General features: G+C 40.5%; 2 long non-coding RNA genes across 2 annotated transcripts in view; one reads left to right on the forward strand and one right to left on the reverse strand.

Annotated features, from left to right (window-relative positions):
- Positions 1-20456, forward strand: part of LOC110679507 — a 259908-nt gene that overhangs the window by 26315 nt on the left and 213137 nt on the right. The window lies entirely within an intron of this gene.
- On the reverse strand, positions 3762-4406 carry LOC110679511. Its single transcript, XR_002502543.1, has 2 exons — positions 3937-4406; positions 3762-3875 (listed from the first exon to the last, which is right to left on the reverse strand). It is a non-coding gene; the product is annotated as an uncharacterized LOC110679511 (long non-coding RNA).

Here is a 20456-nt window from a genome sequence, read left to right on the forward strand (position 1 = left end):
AGTTGGCAGGGCGCATATTCTCGGCCTAAGTTTGGACTGGTTTTGAGCGACGACGACGGCGGTACACGATATTCCACTCCTAGTGATTCGGCAAAGTAACGGCGTTTTCAATCCACGGTGCGCCAATTGGAATGAAAACCCAGTTTCCAATATTCTCGGCACCGACTGGTGACTGGTTCTGCGGGCCTTAGTAACCCTTTTGGAAAGCAGTGCGCGAACTATGCCACAGCACCAGGCCTTTCCCTAGACGCTCTAGAGAGAACGTGAAAGGGTAGAGAATACATCGATGAAGCCCACACGGAAAGCAGCACACGCTGATTAATGGGTCAGATAATTTTTTACCATTGTAGAACTCGGGCCGTTGGACGAATACAAATGAGAGATCCTCCTAAAATAGGCACCGATAGACTGCCGGGACAGGTGCCGGGTTCGTATGAGTCATTATCGTTTCTCCCTAAAATTGCAACCGACCGACCGGTGGTGGAAGGAAGACCGCTCCGGAAGGCCATCTTCCAGAAGGGTCAAAGTTCGGATGTCAGGCTGGCTCCTTTTTTGTCTTTTTCTGTGCACGGAGTGCAGATAGACGGTGTTTATGACGCGAGGTGCATTTGTCACGGTGCTGTATGACACAGGGCTCGACGTCCGGAAGGATTGTTTGGTTAGGATCAAGTGGTTTTGTCCGGGGGCTGAACGAGGACCGAGGCGTGAGGGCCTCTAAGAAGATTAATGTGGGAACTTTTGGCTTATGCTTTTGAAATCCGTTAGAATGCAGGGTGGTTTCAGCTGGATGGAGTTTGAGGCAGTGATTACACTTGTAGATTCGCAGTGATTAAACCCATAAAGTTGTAACTAAACGTTTTAAGGTTTTGTGCCGAAACCTTATGAATGTGCGTTATATATTCATCTATGCAATACAACGTAACTATATAAGTATATTATGAACGTTTTTAACAACTTCTTGATTGAATTTTTATACATTTTGTTCTGCTCAACTTAAAACAAAGTATTCCTTCTCGCCAATGAGATTTGAGAGCAAACGTAAAGTGTAAGTAACGAATCTATACCTCTGAGAAAATCGGCAAAATGAGCAACAAGCTTCTTTTGTTCGAATTGTTTTATTATTCTAGTTGGACGGAAAGATTACCTAAAAGTACTTTAGAAAGCTTGAAAGATTCAACTTCATACTTCATCAAAACCAAAAGTCATTCCAATTACCTTGCTTTTTGGCCACTCAATTGTAAGTACCGTAAAACGGGGTAACTTTGATAATGCGGGTAACTGATAATGCGAGACTCTCAACATACTAAGCGAAATAACAAAGTTCCTGTTAATCTGTTAAGCAAAACGAATGCAAAAGTAAAGATTATTAGTATGACACTTCATGTTTAAGCTATTTCCGTTGGAATCAAGTACATTTGAGGATTTATATGCAAATATGGAAAATTTATGAGATTTTAGCAATTTTGAAATGCTCTCAAACAATCTGTTCTACGATCACTATTTGATGAAGTCATAATGAATTCGTCACTTATACTTGATAGCCTAGTTATAGTAGAACTCGAATTCGGTCTCAAAACTCTTAGCGAATACTATTTTTACAAACTGGGACCATTTTTGTAATCTAAGTCAGAAATTTCCATATAGCGTTAAACGCCTAAAGATATGCAACGCCCTACAAATGTTCCGTAATTCATTCAATTTTGTTCGAGTGATGCTCCATTATCAAAGTTACCCCAAAACAGAAAACCGACTTTCGATTCTATGAAAAATTATATATCCATTAAGAATAAATCTATTGGAAATCTATCAACTGGAATCGATAGTTAGGATACCAGTACTTGTTTTAAAAATATGAATTGAAATTCTTTGAAACCGCATGCATAAATATTCAAATTTTCTTCGAAAAAACTATCGAAGTTACCCCGTTTTACGGTACTCAGCAAATCATAAATTGTAATATCACTTTCAGGGGTTGAATTCCGATAAAATTGAGAGTAGTTCTCAATTATCGCTCTCCGTAACAAACATGATTTGCAACACATCATGAGGGCCTTTTTGTCATATTTTGCTACAGCTCCGATTAGATCGGGAGTATAACAGTATATGATTGAACCTATCTAAACAAGTTCCAAACGTGGGGGACATACCATCAGAAGTTTGGAGATTATATATCATGCCTGGTGAATCAGGGAGAGAAATTGGTTTTATCATCGCTCTCTCTTTGGGGGTCTCTTTCAACATTGCCAATCGTGCACTGATACATATGGGATGTTTTTCTTTGCTTGCTTAGTTCGTGCTTCTAGATCAAACGAGAACAAGTCGCTCCCGATATATCTCCAGAAATTTCTCAAAATACTCTTCCTGAGGTTGCTCCAGGAATTCCTTTGAAGATTTCTCATGGCATTTTACTTGAAATTCCTCCGAGATAATGTATAATAGTCTTTTCTACGGGGAATCCATCAGTAATTTCTCTAGGGTTTCCTCCGGGATGAACTTTTGATCACTATGATATTTGAGACTGTAGATTCCTCAAGTAAAACAGTTATTAAGATTCCTCCAGGAATTTGTCCAAGGGTTTTTCCAGTAATCCTTCCAGATATTTCTCCTGGAATTCTCCAAGCCATTTATCTTGATATTCTTTTATAGATTCCTCTCCAGATACTCCAAGTCTTCCTCTAGGGGCTACGCTAGAACAATCCTTTCAAGGATTACTCCAGATATTTGATCAGATATTTCTCCAAGGGTACATTCAAGGATATCCCCAGATAGTCCTTATCAGAGCTCCATAATTTCCTCTAGGGATCGCTCCAGGGATTCCATCAGTAGGTTCTCCAGGGATTCCACCTGGTATTCATCCAGAGATTCTACAAGAAATTACTTCATGAATTTTTCGAGGGATTCTTCCTGAAAAATCACTAGGTGAATTACTCAAAGATTTTTTACAGGTAATCTTTCTCAGAAATTTCTTCAGTTATTCATTCTAGCCTACTTAAAACTCATCCGGAGATTCCTTTTAGAATTCCTCTAGAAATTCCTCCAAAGATTAACCATGGAATTATCCTCCAAGAAAATATCAGAAAATACTCTAAGAATTTCTAGGAAAATCTCTGCCTTGATTCCTTGAAATCTCTTCATGGATTCTTCCAGATGTTTCTCTAGCTATTTCCCCAGGAATTTCTCCACGGATTCCACGAAGGATAATCAAGGGATTTCTCCAAGGACTACCCTAGGAATTTGCCCAAGGATTCCTCCTGAGATACCTTCAGGGATTCCTTCGGCAATTTACCAAGAACCTTTACAGCAATTTACCCAGATAATCGACTTCTGCAGAAATTCTTCCAGGGACTTCTTTTAGGAAAATCTCTGCTGGGATCCCTCCATAGATTTATTCAGCAATTTCTTCAGGAATTTCTCCAACAATCACTCCAGAAAAAGTGTTTGATATTCTTGTAGAGATTTTTTCAGACACTCCTACAATAATTCATCCAGGAAAAACTCTATAGGTGTTCTTGCAGAGATGTCCCCAAGTCTATCCATAAATTCGTCTAGGGATCGCTCCTGAGATTCCATCAGGAAGTTCTCCAGCGATTTTACAGGCATTACTTCAGAGGTTTTACAAGAAATTACTTTACGAGTTTTTTGAGGGACTCCTCTAGAAATTTCCTAGCAAAACCTCTTGGAAAATCACTAGGTGAATTACTCCAAGAAATTTTCCAGGTAATCTTCATTCCCTCAGAAATATCACGGAATGCTATCGACTGAGGTTCAAGATCACTGGGGAATTTTTCGGCTTCGCAGTCACCAAAGCAATCAAACGATTATTATTTTTCTTGCTTCCAACGTTTCGGTGTTTATTACACCTTCTTCAGGGAATTCTACAAAAACGAGACATTTGTGTGAATCTTATTAACTTAATACAATTTGCTCGAGTCTTACAGAACTTATAATCGTTCTCGTTCTGAAGGCCCTGTTTTAGCAACATCCGTCTGAATTTGAAAAAGTGTTGGCACAAAACCTACAAAAAAGCTTAATATGTAATAACTGATACTGAATTTCTTAAGTATTATACTTTCTGAACGCAAAACATCGAAAAAACTGTATCTGAATTCGGATTGCACTTTTCCTACTCAATCAACGGTCAATTTAGTTGATTGCAATGGTGGATATTGTGAGGGTTAATAGTGGACATTGGGTAGGCCTAACTTGTATGGATCTAGTCGATTGGGTGCTATTGGATTGTTGTATGTGTTCTTGTGTTTGTTTGGTACGACTGTTTGTTTTTAAGTGTGTGTAGAATACCTATATACATTGAACTGAGGTTGTCAATGTCAGATCTCTTGTTCACTGTGTGAGGAGTGTTTATGATTTTACATATTTCGAGAATTGGTAGAGCTGTCTGTCTTCTATGGTGATCCAATATTGTTGTTTTTTACAGGTTGAAGTTGTGGTTTTCCTCGATGCTGTGTTGAAGCAGGGCTGTCTTTTCCTTCAATCGTTGAAGCTCGTACTCCGTTGATGCATCGTTGATGTTGCTGTTTCGAAGTTTTTCCAGTTCGTTGATCGTTGAGCGGTGGCTGCTCAAACGTTGCTTCAGTAAGGTTGTTGTCAACCCGACATAGCTGGCATCACAATCATTGCACGGAATACGATATATAACGTTGTTCTTCATTTCCATAGGTATGGGGTCCTTCATGTTGCTGAACAGTTTTCTCGTTGTATTTTCGTATCGAGAGGCTAGTACAACATTGGGAAGTACAGCTTCAAATGACTTCCTCAAACGTTGCGTGAGATCATTAACGAATAACATGGGCTTATAGTTGATTGGTGTTTCATTCTTGGTGGTGTTATTTGGTGGCCGATTCAGTTCTCTGTTCAGTAACCGATGTCGAAGAGGTGTAGGGTAGTGATTGATCTTGAGGTGTTCTTCGATGATTCTATCAGCTGTTTCTCTTGAAGAGTTGGTGGTAAATTCTCGAACTCTATGTATGAAGTTGGATACTGTGTTCATTTTCAAATGTAGTGGATGGTTCGAAAGGAAATCCACTAAGCGACCAGACGCCATGGGTTTACAATACCATTCGGTCCTGATGGTTTGGTCTGGTTGTCGTACAAGTGTTAGATCCAGGAATGGAATTCTCTCGTTCTGCTCCACTTCGCACGTGAATTTGATGTTCGGATCGAAGCTGTTAAATATGTGTAGAACCTCTGCTATCCTATCAGGTGGTAGGGCAAGGATCAAATCATCTACATATTTCTTTAGCAATGGTATGGGGCACTGTATTATTCCCACTACGTTATCAAGAAGTGATTCCATTACGAGATCTGCCACTGCAGGTGATAAAGGGCTCCCCATTGCAGTCCCAAAGATCTGATTGTAGTACTTCCCTTTGTATGAGAAGTAGTTACATCCGAGGCAGAACTCTACTATCTCCAGAAATAGATTCAAATTGATGTCCGTGTTTTCCACATAAATTCACGTGCGAAGTGGAGCAGAACGAGAGAATTCCATTCCTGGATCTAACACTTGTACGACAACCAGACCAAACCATCAGGACCGAATGGTATTGTAAACCCATGGCGTCTGGTCGCTTAGTGGATTTCCTTTCGAACCATCCACTACATTTGAAAATGAACACAGTATCCAACTTCATACATAGAGTTCGAGAATTTACCACCAACTCTTCAAGAGAAACAGCTGATAGAATCATCGAAGAACACCTCAAGATCAATCACTACCCTACACCTCTTCGACATCGGTTACTGAACAGAGAACTGAATCGGCCACCAAATAACACCACCAAGAATGAAACACCAATCAACTATAAGCCCATGTTATTCGTTAATGATCTCACGCAACGTTTGAGGAAGTCATTTGAAGCTGTACTTCCCAATGTTGTACTAGCCTCTCGATACGAAAATACAACGAGAAAACTGTTCAGCAACATGAAGGACCCCATACCTATGGAAATGAAGAACAACGTTATATATCGTATTCCGTGCAATGATTGTGATGCCAGCTATGTCGGGTTGACAACAACCTTACTGAAGCAACGTTTGAGCAGCCACCGCTCAACGATCAACGAACTGGAAAAACTTCGAAACAGCAACATCAACGATGCATCAACGGAGTACGAGCTTCAACGATTGAAGGAAAAGACAGCCCTGCTTCAACACAGCATCGAGGAAAACCACAACTTCAACCTGTAAAAAACAACAATATTGGATCACCATAGAAGACAGACAGCTCTACCAATTCTCGAAATATGTAAAATCATAAACACAGACAGCTCTACCAATTCTCGAAATATGTAAAATCATAAACACTCCTTACACAGTGAACAAGAGATCTGACATTGACAACCTCAGTTCAATGTATATAGGTATTCTACACACACTTAAAAACAAACAGTCGTACCAAACAAACACAAGAACACATACAACAATCCAATAGCACCCAATCGACTAGATCCATACAAGTTAGGCCTACCCAATGTCCACTATTAACCCTCACAATATCCATCATTGCAATCAACTGAATTGACCGTTGATTGAGTAGGAAAAGTGCAATCCGAATTCAGATACAGTTTTTTCGATGTTTTGCGTTCAGAAAGTATAATACTTAAGAAATTCAGTATCAGTTATTACATATTAAGCTTTTTTGTAGGTTTTGTGCCAACACTTTTTCAAATTCAGACGGATGTTGCTAAAACAGGGCCTTCAGAACGAGAACGATTATAAGTTCTGTAAGACTCGAGCAAATTGTATTAAGTTAATAGATTCACACAAATGTCTCGTTTTTGTAGAATTCCCTGAAGAAGGTGTAATAAACATCGAAACGTTGGAAGCAAGAAAAATAATAATCGTTTGATTGCTTTGGTGACTGCGAAGCCGAAAAATTCCCCAGTGAACTCAGAAATATCGTCAGAGATTCGTTCTGGCCTTCTAAAAAGTCCTTGGAGGAATTTCTGCAAGAATCACTTCAGAAAAAAAATCTTTGATATTCTTTAAGAGATTTCTCCAGAGACTCCTTCAAGGAATCATCCAGGAAAAAATCTATAGGGACTCTTGCAAAGATGTATCCAAGTCTTTCTCTAAGGGCAACGCTAGAGCAATACTTTCAGGGATTACTCCAGATACTCGATCAGATATTTCTCAGATACATTCAAGGGCTCAATACTCAGGGCTCCATAAATTCTTCTAGGGTTCGCTCTTTTTATTCCGTCAGGAAGTTCTCCAGGGATTCCATCAGGCATTCATCCAGGGATTCTGCAAGAAATTCCTTCTCTTTCGTTCTGGCCTTTTCAAAATTCAACCGGAGATGCCTTCTAGTATTCTTCCATAGATTAACCATGGAATAATCTTCCAGGAATTTCATCAGAAAATACCCTAAGAAATTCTTCCGGGATTACATTAGAAAAATCTCTACCTAGATTCCTAGAAATCTCCTCATGGATTGTTCCGGATGTTCCTCCAGCCATTTCTCCAGAAATTTCTCCACGGATTCCTTCAAGTATTATCCAGGGATTTTTCCAAAAATGTCTCAGCAGGGATTACTTCAGGGATTCCTCTCGTACAATCTGCACAGTGATTCTTATAGGGATTTCTCCAGGGTTTCCTTCAGCAATTTACGAAGATACTTCACAGCAATTTATCCAGGTAATCCTTTAGTGATTTCTACAGGTATGACTCCAGAGATTGCTCTAAGGATTCTTCAAGGAAAGTTTTTACTTGGATCCCTCAATTGATTTATCCAACAATTCCTTCAGGAATCTCTTCAAGAATTATTCCAGAAAAATCCCTACATGGGTAGGGATTTTTCTGAAAAAATCTTAAAATCGTTCCAGAGATTTGTAAAGAAATTTCTTCAGGGATTCCTCCAAGAATTATCCAGCGATTTCTTCTAAAATATCTCTGTAGAGATTTCTCCAGGAATTCCTCCCATTCAATCTTCACAGTGATTCTTCCAGGGATTCCTCCAAGGACTACTCCAGGAATTTCTCCAAGAATTTCTCTTGAGATACATTCAGGGATTCCTTCAGCAATTTACCAAGAACCTTCACAGCAATATACCCATGTAATCCCTCGGAGATTCATTTACCCAGCAATTTCTCCAAGAATCACTTCCACTAAAAATTGTTCCAGAGATTTCTTCAGGATTTCGTCAAGAGATTTTCTGCAGAGACTACTGCAAGATTTTCCTTGTAATCTCCCAGGGATTAGGCAAGGATTCCTCAAGAGATTCTCCCAGAGATTACTTCGAGGATTCATTCTTGTAATACTACAGAGATTTCTTCCATTTTATTTTCTAGGGGGATCATCCAGGGATCTTCAGGGATGACTCTAAGGCTGACAGGTGGGGGGGTCACGACAAACAAGGATGGGCAACGATGCTCTAAGGATTTCTGCATGAAATATTTCTAGTCCAGTGATTCCTCCAGTAAAATCTTTACTGGGAGCCCTCCAGGAATTTCTCCGGGAACTTTTCAAGCAATCATATCAGAGATTGATTCCTTCAGAGATTTCTTCAAGGATTCTTCAAACGTTTTCTCCTGATATTCCTATAGAGCATCCTCCAGACAACTTTCCAGAGACTCCTTCAATCAGTGATGCATTTTAAACTGAACGCGATCCAAAAGTGAACTGAACGCGTTCTAATTTTGCACGAGAACCTAGTAGACATTGAACTCTCGTGCAAGATTTTGCACCTGCTCATGAACGGCCCGTTCACTTCACAATGCACATTCAAGTTAAAAACCCGAAAAATAACTACATAAGAGCATATTGAATTCATATCATTACAAACATTACAAATATATGGAACCTCAAATGTTTTTTAACATATTTGCAAAACTTCCGCATTAAAATATGTCGTGTATCTACCATGACGACAGATTTCATTTCGCGTTCAATTTTCAGCTCGCACGGGTTCAAATTTTTGAATTGCTCAATGTTTAAGCCTACTTGATCCCTTGTTCAAAGGTTTGAACTGGAACGCAAACTGAACGCGTTCAAATGCAACACTGCCTTCAATGATTCCACCAGTAAAGACTCTACAGAAATTCTTGGCTTAATTCAGGAATTCCTCCTGGGATGGCTTAAAGAATATGTTCGTTATGTATGTATGAATTGCTCGAGGTACAATTTACTGAAGAAGTTTTTGAAAAGACCCTGAAAAATTCCTGGAGGAATATTTTCAGGGTCTTTTCAAAAACTTCTTTAGTAAATTGTAACTCGAGCAATTCCTGGAGAAAATCTTGGAGGAATCCCTGAAGGCACATTTAGGGTAATTTCTGATGAAATCTTTGGAGGAATGCATAAGGGCTTCTCTAGAGGAAATTGTACAGGAATTGTTGGAGGTCAATAACGAATCTCTGGAAAAAAATCACAAGGAATTCCTGGAGGATAACTTGGAAAAATCTTTGGAGTGACTCATGTAGCGATTTGCTTCAAAATATGCCTGGGAGAATTCTTGAAGTAATTTCTTGTAAAATCCCTGGAGGGAATTTCTGGCGGAACCTCTGAAGAAATTCCTGGTGGATTACTTGGGGGAATGACTGGAGAAATCTCCGAAATAATTCCTGGAGAAGTCTCGAGAGGTCTACTTGGAGAAATTTCTGCAGAAATTACTGGCGAAACAACAGGTCCCTGGAGGAATTTCTAGCTTAGAATGTAGAGTCTTTACTGGTGGAATCCTTGATGGAGTCTCTGAAAAGATTTCTGAATGATGCTCTATAGAAATATCAGGATAAACGTTTGAAGACTCCTTTAAGAAATCTCTGAAGAAATCCCTGAAGCAATCTCAGGAATAATTGCTTGAAAAGGAGTGATTCTCCAGTAAAGATTTTACTGGAGGAATCACTGGAGAAACTCTTCGCAATATCTCTAGAAAAATTCTTGTAGAAATTTTCCTGCAGAAATCCCTGAAATAAGAGGAATCCCTAGAGAAATTCCTGGAAGAATTTATTCCTGGAGCTCTATCGTAATCGCCAGAATACCATTTGCTAGAAGTTAGCTACCTGGACGAAGAAGTTGCAAAAGTTTTGCAAGAGGTTGGCCATTTTGCATAAGGACGCTTGTTTCCCATAAAGCAACGTAAAAAATCTTCCTAACGACTTTATGCGGAACGTCCTCCACGCAATTGCAATCAGCATGTTTTTCATTACATCAATAGTGTGGCTCTCAAACTACTTGGCATTTCAAAAACCTCAACGAATTAAAATAAGTGAAAACATAGCAGTTGAAGCACCATTAAAATATGCTAACTAGGTTTCATAATAACCATTTTGTTATTGAAGCCTAACAAGTTTCCCTCCATCAATCCTAATGATAAATCCTTCAGCAGCATCTACCGGTTCATTAAAACTGTAGAAAGTGGCTTTGCATCTGGCAAAGCATTAATTGAAACCATTTTCTATACACAACTGGGAAAACAAACCACACACGCTCATACCGCGCATGGTTAACACCCGGGCTGCTCATTTTTATTCGGTAACTTCACTCGGAATTCCATTGCGGATACCGTGTTTTCATCAATGTAACACCCCGTGTATAACAAAATGCTCATCGTGTTGCATCGTGCGCTGTCTCTGGGTGTTTCAAATTCTCCGCATCTCAATCTGACACGTTCTTTTCCTTATAGGCAGCAAACACGTGCTAGCAACTTCTCCCGAGTTGCCCGATTGAAATTGTATTTCGGTAGAGGTTGCGAAGGCTCTCCGGAAAAGATGCAGTGGAAAGTAGGTCAACCGATCTTGGCGTGATCTGTCTCCGGACTTTGTAACAGCCTACCACCAAATTACAATGGAATCACGCTACCGCTCTGCTGAAAACTAATTCCATCTCTCCAAGTGCCACTTGGTTCCGGTAGTTGACTTCGGGGCGGTCCCCGCGCCGTCATCGAGCTGCAAGCCACTGTATCACCTTGGATCTTAATCACGGTCCACCGACTATGGTCGACTGTCACATGCAACCCGTTTCCGATTGTTCATCGTGCAAACAATACAACCTCACGGTCAGCTGATAATGAAGCTTGCAACTGTTCGAGTGGAAACCACAAGCGAGCGGACAAGCAGACAAAAGGCCACCAATTAAGACCGCTGCGCAGTGAGATACCGAGGAGAAACACATGCTTTCCGCAAGTTTTCCGTAGACGCAACCTTCGGCGCTGTATTGGTGTAACGGCTCCAAAGTGCACGACTACCGTTACGGCCCCGCTACGACACTACTAACTAAGCGGGTTTATTTATCTTCTGTCGTCGTCGTCGACCGTCGTCTGCGTTGGTGGCTTAGCAGCAAGCAACGTGCTCGAGCTCCTAACACGAAAACACGATAAACAACCAGACGTAGACGGTTTCTTCTCGCTGTTGACCAAACGACCGGTTTGCTCCACATCGAAGAGTTGCGCACTCACCAATACAGCGGAGCAGCTGCGGCGAATTCGATCGTCTCCATCGAAATACTATGGCGCATAATTAATCCACGGGCACTAATACCACCGCGACGAAGACTTGAACTACGGGTTGCAATTTTCATAAATCGGTCTTCCTCTTCTTTGGGCGACTAGGCAGATTCCGCAGAAAAGGGGTCAGTGGTGTAGACGCTGACGGGCACAATTTCGGGTGGTCCACTCGGCGAAGAACGCTGCGCAAGCGAGAATCGGAGAAGTAGGGATGGTCAAGCCGCCTTCTAAACGAGTTGGAACTAACGGTTTCGATGTGGAGGCAAACTCAAATTATGGTGAAATCGACTAATTACGCAACCGGCTTCGGGGTTTTCCAACTCGATTAAAGAAAATTCATTAGCTTAACCGTTTTCATTTTGCATCGGAATCGGATTAGCCACAGTGTGCGCTTAGACTCTTAATTAGCAGTTATCCTCTATCCCATACCCATCGACTCTAACCGTCGCGTTTGCATCGAAGAAGCGAACCGGTTCGACGAATTTGGCAAAGGGGAAGACACGCGCGCAGCTTACAGCATTTTATCCACCAAAAAAGCAAAAAAGGTACGACGCGGAGAATGTAAATCTAAAACAAACAAAATACATACATTGTACATCGGAGAAAAGGTTTTAGCCCAAAAAAGAGGGGTATCTTGGGCCCATACTCTCTTTCTCGCGCGCACACATACAGACACCAATACTAAAAATGAGACCCGGTGCGATCAGCGCTGTGCTAACGCGTGCTTCTTTCCACTCACCCAGTTACGTAGATGGTGTTTATCATCGTGATATTTATGACGAGGTGAAAATATGTGTTGAAAATGTTTATATGGTTTCGGTTTCTCTCGCTGGTCTTGCGTATTTTGCTAGTTGCTGCGCGGTGTGATTGAAACTCTTTCGGTTTATGGCGGTAGGTAGGTACGTCGTTCTTATTTTGGTGAGGCAATGTGCGTATGAAGGGCAAAAGTCGAAGCTGGTCGTTGGCGATTAAGTTGGAGGATAGATTTGTTGACAAATTTATTTCTGTGAATCACTCCAAGCAATTGGTAGTCCAGAGAGAAGTATATACAGCGAAATTCAAATAAAGAAAAGATATTGTTGTATAAGGTACGCTATATCTGCATTAAAAAAATCCTACAATCTACAGCTGTTTGAAATCAATAATTATATTCATGCGCAATAGAAAAATTTCACAACATCATGCACATTCGAAGCCCTTCATCTCCTCCACAATGCATATACAGCAATCCCTCCATCTATCTTTGAAATTGACTGACGAAATTGACTGCCACTGCCATTTTCGGTCGAATTGATTCGACAGCCCACAAGCTCCTTGGGGTTCATTCAAATATTACGTAACGCAAAATTTGTCAATTTTAGACCCCCTCCCACCCCCACGTAACAGCTTGTGTATGGAAAATTTTAAATTTTTGTATGGACCGTAACACTATGTAAGACCCCCTCCCTCCCCCTGTTGCGTTACATAATATTTGAACGGCCCCTTGAATGGCTCCTAAAAACGTCTATCCTCTTCGCCTTTCGCCGGTTTCCAACAAGGGTTTCGATCTTCTTCGTCGCAAGTGCTATTATTCGTCGTATCAAACTTGAAATACTCCACTATTGCGGCTATTTCAGCTTACCTACAATATAGATTCAAGCTGTTAAGGTTCGTTCACTTGTACACCAAAAATGCAATAAAACTGCTGTATAGCGATCGACTGAGCCACTTCACCTTACGATTCAAATTTCTTCCCGCCACCCCTATGTGACTTACGTCACCGAAGGATTTCATTACAATTAAACGAAATCCCCTCAACGACCGCAAATAATAGAGAACGTATACAAAGTTTTTCATCCGTCCGGACTGAGAAGAAATACTTATACGCATCAATGTGTGCGCGATGTTCGGTGTAGCAAATATTTTTTTTTATTGTTGTTTTTTTTTACTGCCCTATGAGTTTCCATGCAGTTTTTTGATCAAAAGTTATTGTGCTATTTTTTTTGTGCTGTATTTTGATGGGATTAATGAATTGTTAGGGAAATCCACATATTTCATCATGGTGTGAAAATGGAAAGAAATGCCCGAAGATATAAAAAATCAAGTATAATATTTGATGATTCTCTTCATCGATCCTGTCTTCTGTGAATCAAGTAGACAAGATGCAAATTTGTCAGCATTTTTTCATCTTAGGACGTAAGATTACTTTGCTGCCTTGCGGTCTGAAGTGAAAAAAATGCTAACTAACTTGCATCCAGTCACCTTTATTTACAAAAGAGAGGATCGACGATTAGCAATCGATCATGCGACTTACGTGTTTATTCTTAATCAGTGTTAGTAGGGCTGTTGCACCAACACTTTCTATATATTTCAATTGTGTTTCACCACAATCTTTAGCCGTTTTCTTTGGGAAATCCATCAAGAATTCATTGAAAAATTTCTCAAGGAATTCCTCAGGGATTATCTTCCGAAAATGCACCAGCAGTTCTACCTGTGATTCCATCAAAAGTTCAACAAGGAATTCCTCTAGCGAATTGTACCAGGAACTCCATCAGGAATTTCACCAGGAATCCCTCCAGGTAATACTCCAGGAATTTAATAAATTAATTCTAACAAAATTCCTTCATGGATTTCGTCGGTAAATTATGTCTTGACACCACCAGACGTTTCTCCAGAAATGTAATCAAGATTCTGTCCAGTGATTTAACTAGAAATTCTTATAAGAATTGCTTTAGGATTTTTTTCCGAAATTTCTCCTGAAATTCCTCATGGGATTTCATAAGGAGTTCCACAAGGGATTCCATCAAGAATTTCTCTAGGGATTCCTTTAAACTCGAGTTTCTCTAGTGATTCCGAAGAACTCGATGGATTTCATCAGGAGACCTTCAAAAGTTTCCATCAGAAGTTATTATAATGATTCCACCAGAAATCCTTTCAGAGATTCCACCAGGAACTCCATCATAATTATCACCAGGGATTCCTACAGGGATTGCATCAGAAGTTATTCTTGGGATTTAAACACGAGTTCGCCCAGAAATGCCATCAGGAGTTCTCCAAAAGATTCAATTATGAATTCCACGAAGGATTCAATAAGAAGTTCCTTCTGAGTTTCCATCAGGATTTCCTCTAGTGTTTCCATCGGAAGTTTCTCTAGGGATTATATCGAGAGTTCTTCTGGGGATCTCATAAGAGGATTCCACCAGAAGCTCCTGCAGGGATTCCACCTGGAACTCTATTAGAACTTCCTCTAGTAATTCCTCCAGAAGCTTCTCCAGGTATTCTATCAGGAGTTCCTTCAGAGATTCCACCAGGAATTCTTTCAGGGATTCTATCTAGGAAACCTCTTGGGATTCCTTCAGGAGGCCTTCCAGGGATTACATGAATATATCAGGAGTTGCTTCAAGAATACCTTCAGGTATTTCTCCAAGGATTCCATTTAGAGTTCCTCTAAGGATTTTATCAGGAGAGCTTCCATCAGAGTTCTTCGGGGGATTTCATCAGAAGTTCCTCTAGGGATTCCATCAAGAGTTCTTTCAGATATTCCACCTGGAATTCCTCCAAAAAATACATTAGCAGATTCTCAAGAGACTACATCAGGAGTTCATCAAGCAATTCCATCAGGATTTTTCCTAAGGATTTCATTAGGGTTTCTATCAGGAGTTCCATCAGGAATAGCTCCAGCGATTACATCAGGAGTTCTTCTAGAGATTCAATCAAAAATTCCTTCATAGATTCCACTTGGAATTCCTCCAAAGATTATATGTGGAGTTCCTCAAGAAATGCATCATGATTTCATCTGAGGATTTCATAAAGGGTTCTTTCAGATATTCCATCAGGACTTCCTTCAGGAATTCATCCAGAAATTTCAATGGGAGTTCCTATAGGAATTCAATCGAAGTTTCTCTAGAGATTACATCAGAAGTTCCTTCAGAGATTCCACCTGCAACTCCTCCAGGAATTACACCAGGAGTTCTTTAGGGATTTTATCAGGAGTTCATGCAGGGATTTCAGTAGCAGTTCCTTCAGATATTCCACCTCCAGAATTCTATCAAAAGTTTCTCTAGGGATTCTATCAGGAGCTCCTTTAGATTTTTCCACCGGAGTTTTTCTAGGAACTCCATCAGTTCAACAATGGATTCCATCAGAAGTTCTATAGAGATTCAATTAGAAATTCTTCCTGGGATTTCATCAGAAACCCCTGCTTGGATTCAATTTGGAGTTCCTCCGAGAATTCCAATAGGAGTTTCTCCAGGGATCACATAAAAAATTCTGCTTGAGATTAAATCAATCCTCCAAGGATTCCACCAGGACTTCATTCAGAGCTTTTACTTAGAATTCCTATCGGGGTTCTTTTATACGTTTCTCTAAAGATTTCATTAGCAGTTCCTTCAGGGGTTCTATCTTAAATTCCTCTAAAAATTCCACCAGGTGTTTTTCTAGCAATCCTCTCAGGATCTCCTCCAGGGAAACCATCAGGAGTTCCTCCAGGGATATCATTAGGACTACTTTTAAGGCTTTCATCAGAGTTCTTCTGAAGGTTTCATCAGGAGTTCCTTCAGATATTCCACCTGGAATTCATCCAGAGATTATATCAGGAGTTCCGCAAGAGATTACATCAGGAATTCCTTCCAGAATTTTATCAGGAATTACTCCAGAACATTCAATGGGAGTTCCTATAGAAACTTCATCAGGAGTTCCTCTAGAGATTACATCCGAAGTTCCTTCAGAGTCCACCTAGAACTCCCCCAGGGATTACATAAGAAGTTTTTCTAGGGATTTCTAGGTTCTCCTGGGGATTACACCAGGAGTTCTTTTAGGGGTTTTATCAGGAGTTCCTCCAGGGATTTCAGTAGTAGCTCCTTTAGATATTCCACATGGAATTCCTCTAGGGGTTCTATCGAAAGTTTTTGTAGGGATTCCATCAGGAGTTCCCCTAAGCTTTTCCACATGAGTTCTGCTGGGGATTTCATCAGAAGTTCCTCAAGGGATTTCATCAGGAATTCTTTTAGGGATTCAATTAGGAATTGCTTTTGGGATTTCATCAGGAATTTCTCCGGAGATTCCATTCGGAATTCTTCCAAGAATTAAATTGGAAGTTCCTCTAGGTTATATTAATTAACTCATTACGCGTGGTAAAGATGGACAAATTATGGGTGAAATTATGAAAAAAATCCACGTGCTCGGCTGGGATTTGAACCCAGGACTCTTGTATGCTAGACGAGCGCTTTACCAACTAAGCTACCGAGCCACTTGGTGACCCAATAACTGAGTTGGTTACAAGTTTAGAATTCAAATCCCTACAGACCACGCGGACCCCTTTCATAACCAATATCCATCCATCTCTTGTTCCTACACACGCGGAGCGAGCGAGTGCGATTTATTTAGTGTTGAAACTGTTTGCCTATCGTACCTACATCGCTTCCACAACAACTGTATTGTGGAAGAGTAAAGATGTGGGAAGGCTATCAACGTGTCGTTCTCACTCAAGTGACGACATGACTACTACAGAGAGGCAGTACACTCTAATATAAACTTACACTTATATTGAGCTGTTCGGTAATCCAATCCGCATGGTTATTAAATTAATTAACTCATTACGCGTGGTAAAGATGGACAAATTATGGGTGAAATTATGAAAAAAATCCACGTGCTCGGCTGGGATTTGAACCCAGGACTCTTGTATGCTAGACGAGCGCTTTACCAACTAAGCTACCGAGCCACTTGGTGACCCAATAACTGAGTTGGTTACAAGTTTAGAATTCAAATCCCTACAGACCACGCGGACCCCTTTCATAACCAATATCCATCCATCTCTTGTTCCTACACACGCGGAGCGAGCGAGTGCGATTTATTTAGTGTTGAAACTGTTTGCCTATCGTACCTACATCGCTTCCACAACAACTGTATTGTGGAAGAGTAAAGATGTGGGAAGGCTATCAACGTGTCGTTCTCACTCAAGTGACGACATGACTACTACAGAGAGGCAGTACACTCTAATATAAACTTACACTTATATTGAGCTGTTCGGTAATCCAATCCGCATGGTTATTAAATTAATTAACTCATTACGCGTGGTAAAGATGGACAAATTATGGGTGAAATTATGAAAAAAATCCATATTGGGTCACCAAGTGGCTCGGTAGCTTAGTTGGTAAAGCGCTCGTCTAGCATACAAGAGTCCTGGGTTCAAATCCCAGCCGAGCACGTGGATTTTTTTCATAATTTCACCCATAATTTGTCCATCTTTACCACGCGTAATGAGTTAATTAATTTAATAACCATGCGGATTGGATTACCGAACAGCTCAATATAAGTGTAAGTTTATATTAGAGTGTACTGCCTCTCTGTAGTAGTCATGTCGTCACTTGAGTGAGAACGACACGTTGATAGCCTTCCCACATCTTTACTCTTCCACAATACAGTTGTTGTGGAAGCGATGTAGGTACGATAGGCAAACAGTTTCAACACTAAATAAATCGCACTCGCTCGCTCCGCGTGTGTAGGAACAAGAGATGGATGGATATTGGTTATGAAAGGGGTCCGCGTGGTCTGTAGGGATTTGAATTCTAAACTTGTAACCAACTCAGTTATTGGGTCACCAAGTGGCTCGGTAGCTTAGTTGGTAAAGCGCTCGTCTAGCATACAAGAGTCCTGGGTTCAAATCCCAGCCGAGCACGTGGATTTTTTTCATAATTTCACCCATAATTTGTCCATCTTTACCACGCGTAATGAGTTAATTAATTTAATAACCATGCGGATTGGATTACCGAACAGCTCAATATAAGTGTAAGTTTATATTAGAGTGTACTGCCTCTCTGTAGTAGTCATGTCGTCACTTGAGTGAGAACGACACGTTGATAGCCTTCCCACATCTTTACTCTTCCACAATACAGTTGTTGTGGAAGCGATGTAGGTACGATAGGCAAACAGTTTCAACACTAAATAAATCGCACTCGCTCGCTCCGCGTGTGTAGGAACAAGAGATGGATGGATATTGGTTATGAAAGGGGTCCGCGTGGTCTGTAGGGATTTGAATTCTAAACTTGTAACCAACTCAGTTATTGGGTCACCAAGTGGCTCGGTAGCTTAGTTGGTAAAGCGCTCGTCTAGCATACAAGAGTCCTGGGTTCAAATCCCAGCCGAGCACGTGGATTTTTTTCATAATTTCACCCATAATTTGTCCATCTTTACCACGCGTAATGAGTTAATTAATTTAATAACCATGCGGATTGGATTACCGAACAGCTCAATATAAGTGTAAGTTTATATTAGAGTGTACTGCCTCTCTGTAGTAGTCATGTCGTCACTTGAGTGAGAACGACACGTTGATAGCCTTCCCACATCTTTACTCTTCCACAATACAGTTGTTGTGGAAGCGATGTAGGTACGATAGGCAAACAGTTTCAACACTAAATAAATCGCACTCGCTCGCTCCGCGTGTGTAGGAACAAGAGATGGATGGATATTGGTTATGAAAGGGGTCCGCGTGGTCTGTAGGGATTTGAATTCTAAACTTGTAACCAACTCAGTTATTGGGTCACCAAGTGGCTCGGTAGCTTAGTTGGTAAAGCGCTCGTCTAGCATACAAGAGTCCTGGGTTCAAATCCCAGCCGAGCACGTGGATTTTTTTCATAATTTCACCCATAATTTGTCCATCTTTACCACGCGTAATGAGTTAATTAATTTAATAACCATGCGGATTGGATTACCGAACAGCTCAATATAAGTGTAAGTTTAGTTCCTCTAGGGATTCCATCAAAAGTTCTTCTAGGAATTAAATTAGGAGATCCTCCAGGGATTTCACCAAAAGTTCCTTCAGAGATCCCACCTAGAATTCCATCAAGAGCTCCTTCGGGGATTCCATCTAGAGTTCCTCTAGGGATTCCACCTAGAACTCCTCTCGGGATTCCATCAGGTGTTACTACAGCAATTTCATTAGAAGTTTCTCCAGGAATTCCATCAAGAAGAGTTCTTTCAGAGATTTGGCTTGGAATTTATCCAGAGGATTCAATCAGGAGCTCCTCTAGGGATTCCATCAGGAAATTTTCTAGGGATTACATAAGAAGTTCCTTCAATGATTCCATCAGAAGTTTCTTCAAGAACACCTTTAGGAACTTATGTAAAGATTTCAGCAGGAGTTTCTCTAGGGATTTTATCAGGAGTACCTTTAGGGCTGCCATCAGAGTTCTTCTGGGGATTTTATCAGGAATTCCTTCAGGGATTCCACCAAAAGTTCCTCCAGAGATTCCACGTGGAATTCCTCAAAAGATTATCTATCAGGAGTTCCTCAAGGAAATGCATCAGGATTTCTTTGAGGGATTTCATAAGAAGTTCCTCTAGAGATTCCATCAGGAGTTCCTCAAGAGATTACATCAAAAGTTCATTCAGAGATTCTATTTGGAACTCCTCCAGGGATTACATCAAAAGCTCTCCTAGGGATTACATCAGGAACTTTTCTGGGGATTTTATCAGGAATTATTTTAGGGATTTCATCAAGAATTCCACCAGGGATCTCATTTGCAGTTCCTTTTGATATTCCGCCTGGAACTCCTCCAGGGATTCTATCAAAAGTTTTTCTAAGGATTCCATGTGGAGTTCTTTCAGAGATTTCACTTCGAATTCCTACAAGGGTTCTTTCAGAAGCTCCTTTAGGGATTCCACCAGGAGTTCTTCTATAGATTTCATTAGGAGTTTCTCTAGGGATTTCATCAGAAGTTCCACCCGGAATTCCTCAAGGGATTTTTCTCAGAATTAATCAAGCGATGCCTCCCGAAATTCCTCGAGGAATTAATCTCGGAAATTCTTGAGGAATTCCTTTCGAAGAATCTCCAAGGATTATCGAAGGTTATCAGGAATATGACCATAAAATTCGTCAAAGGATCCATAAAGGGATTCCTCATGGGATTCCTTCCGGAATTCCTCAAAAGATTCCTTCCGGAATATCTCCAAGAATTTTCAAGGGTTATCAAAAATTCCTCCAGGGATTTTACTAAAGGTTTTTTATGAGGATTTCACCACC

The sequence above is a fragment of the Aedes aegypti genome, chromosome 3 (genome assembly GCF_002204515.2).
Source record: "Aedes aegypti strain LVP_AGWG chromosome 3, AaegL5.0 Primary Assembly, whole genome shotgun sequence".
Classification (NCBI taxonomy): domain Eukaryota; kingdom Metazoa; phylum Arthropoda; class Insecta; order Diptera; family Culicidae; genus Aedes; species Aedes aegypti.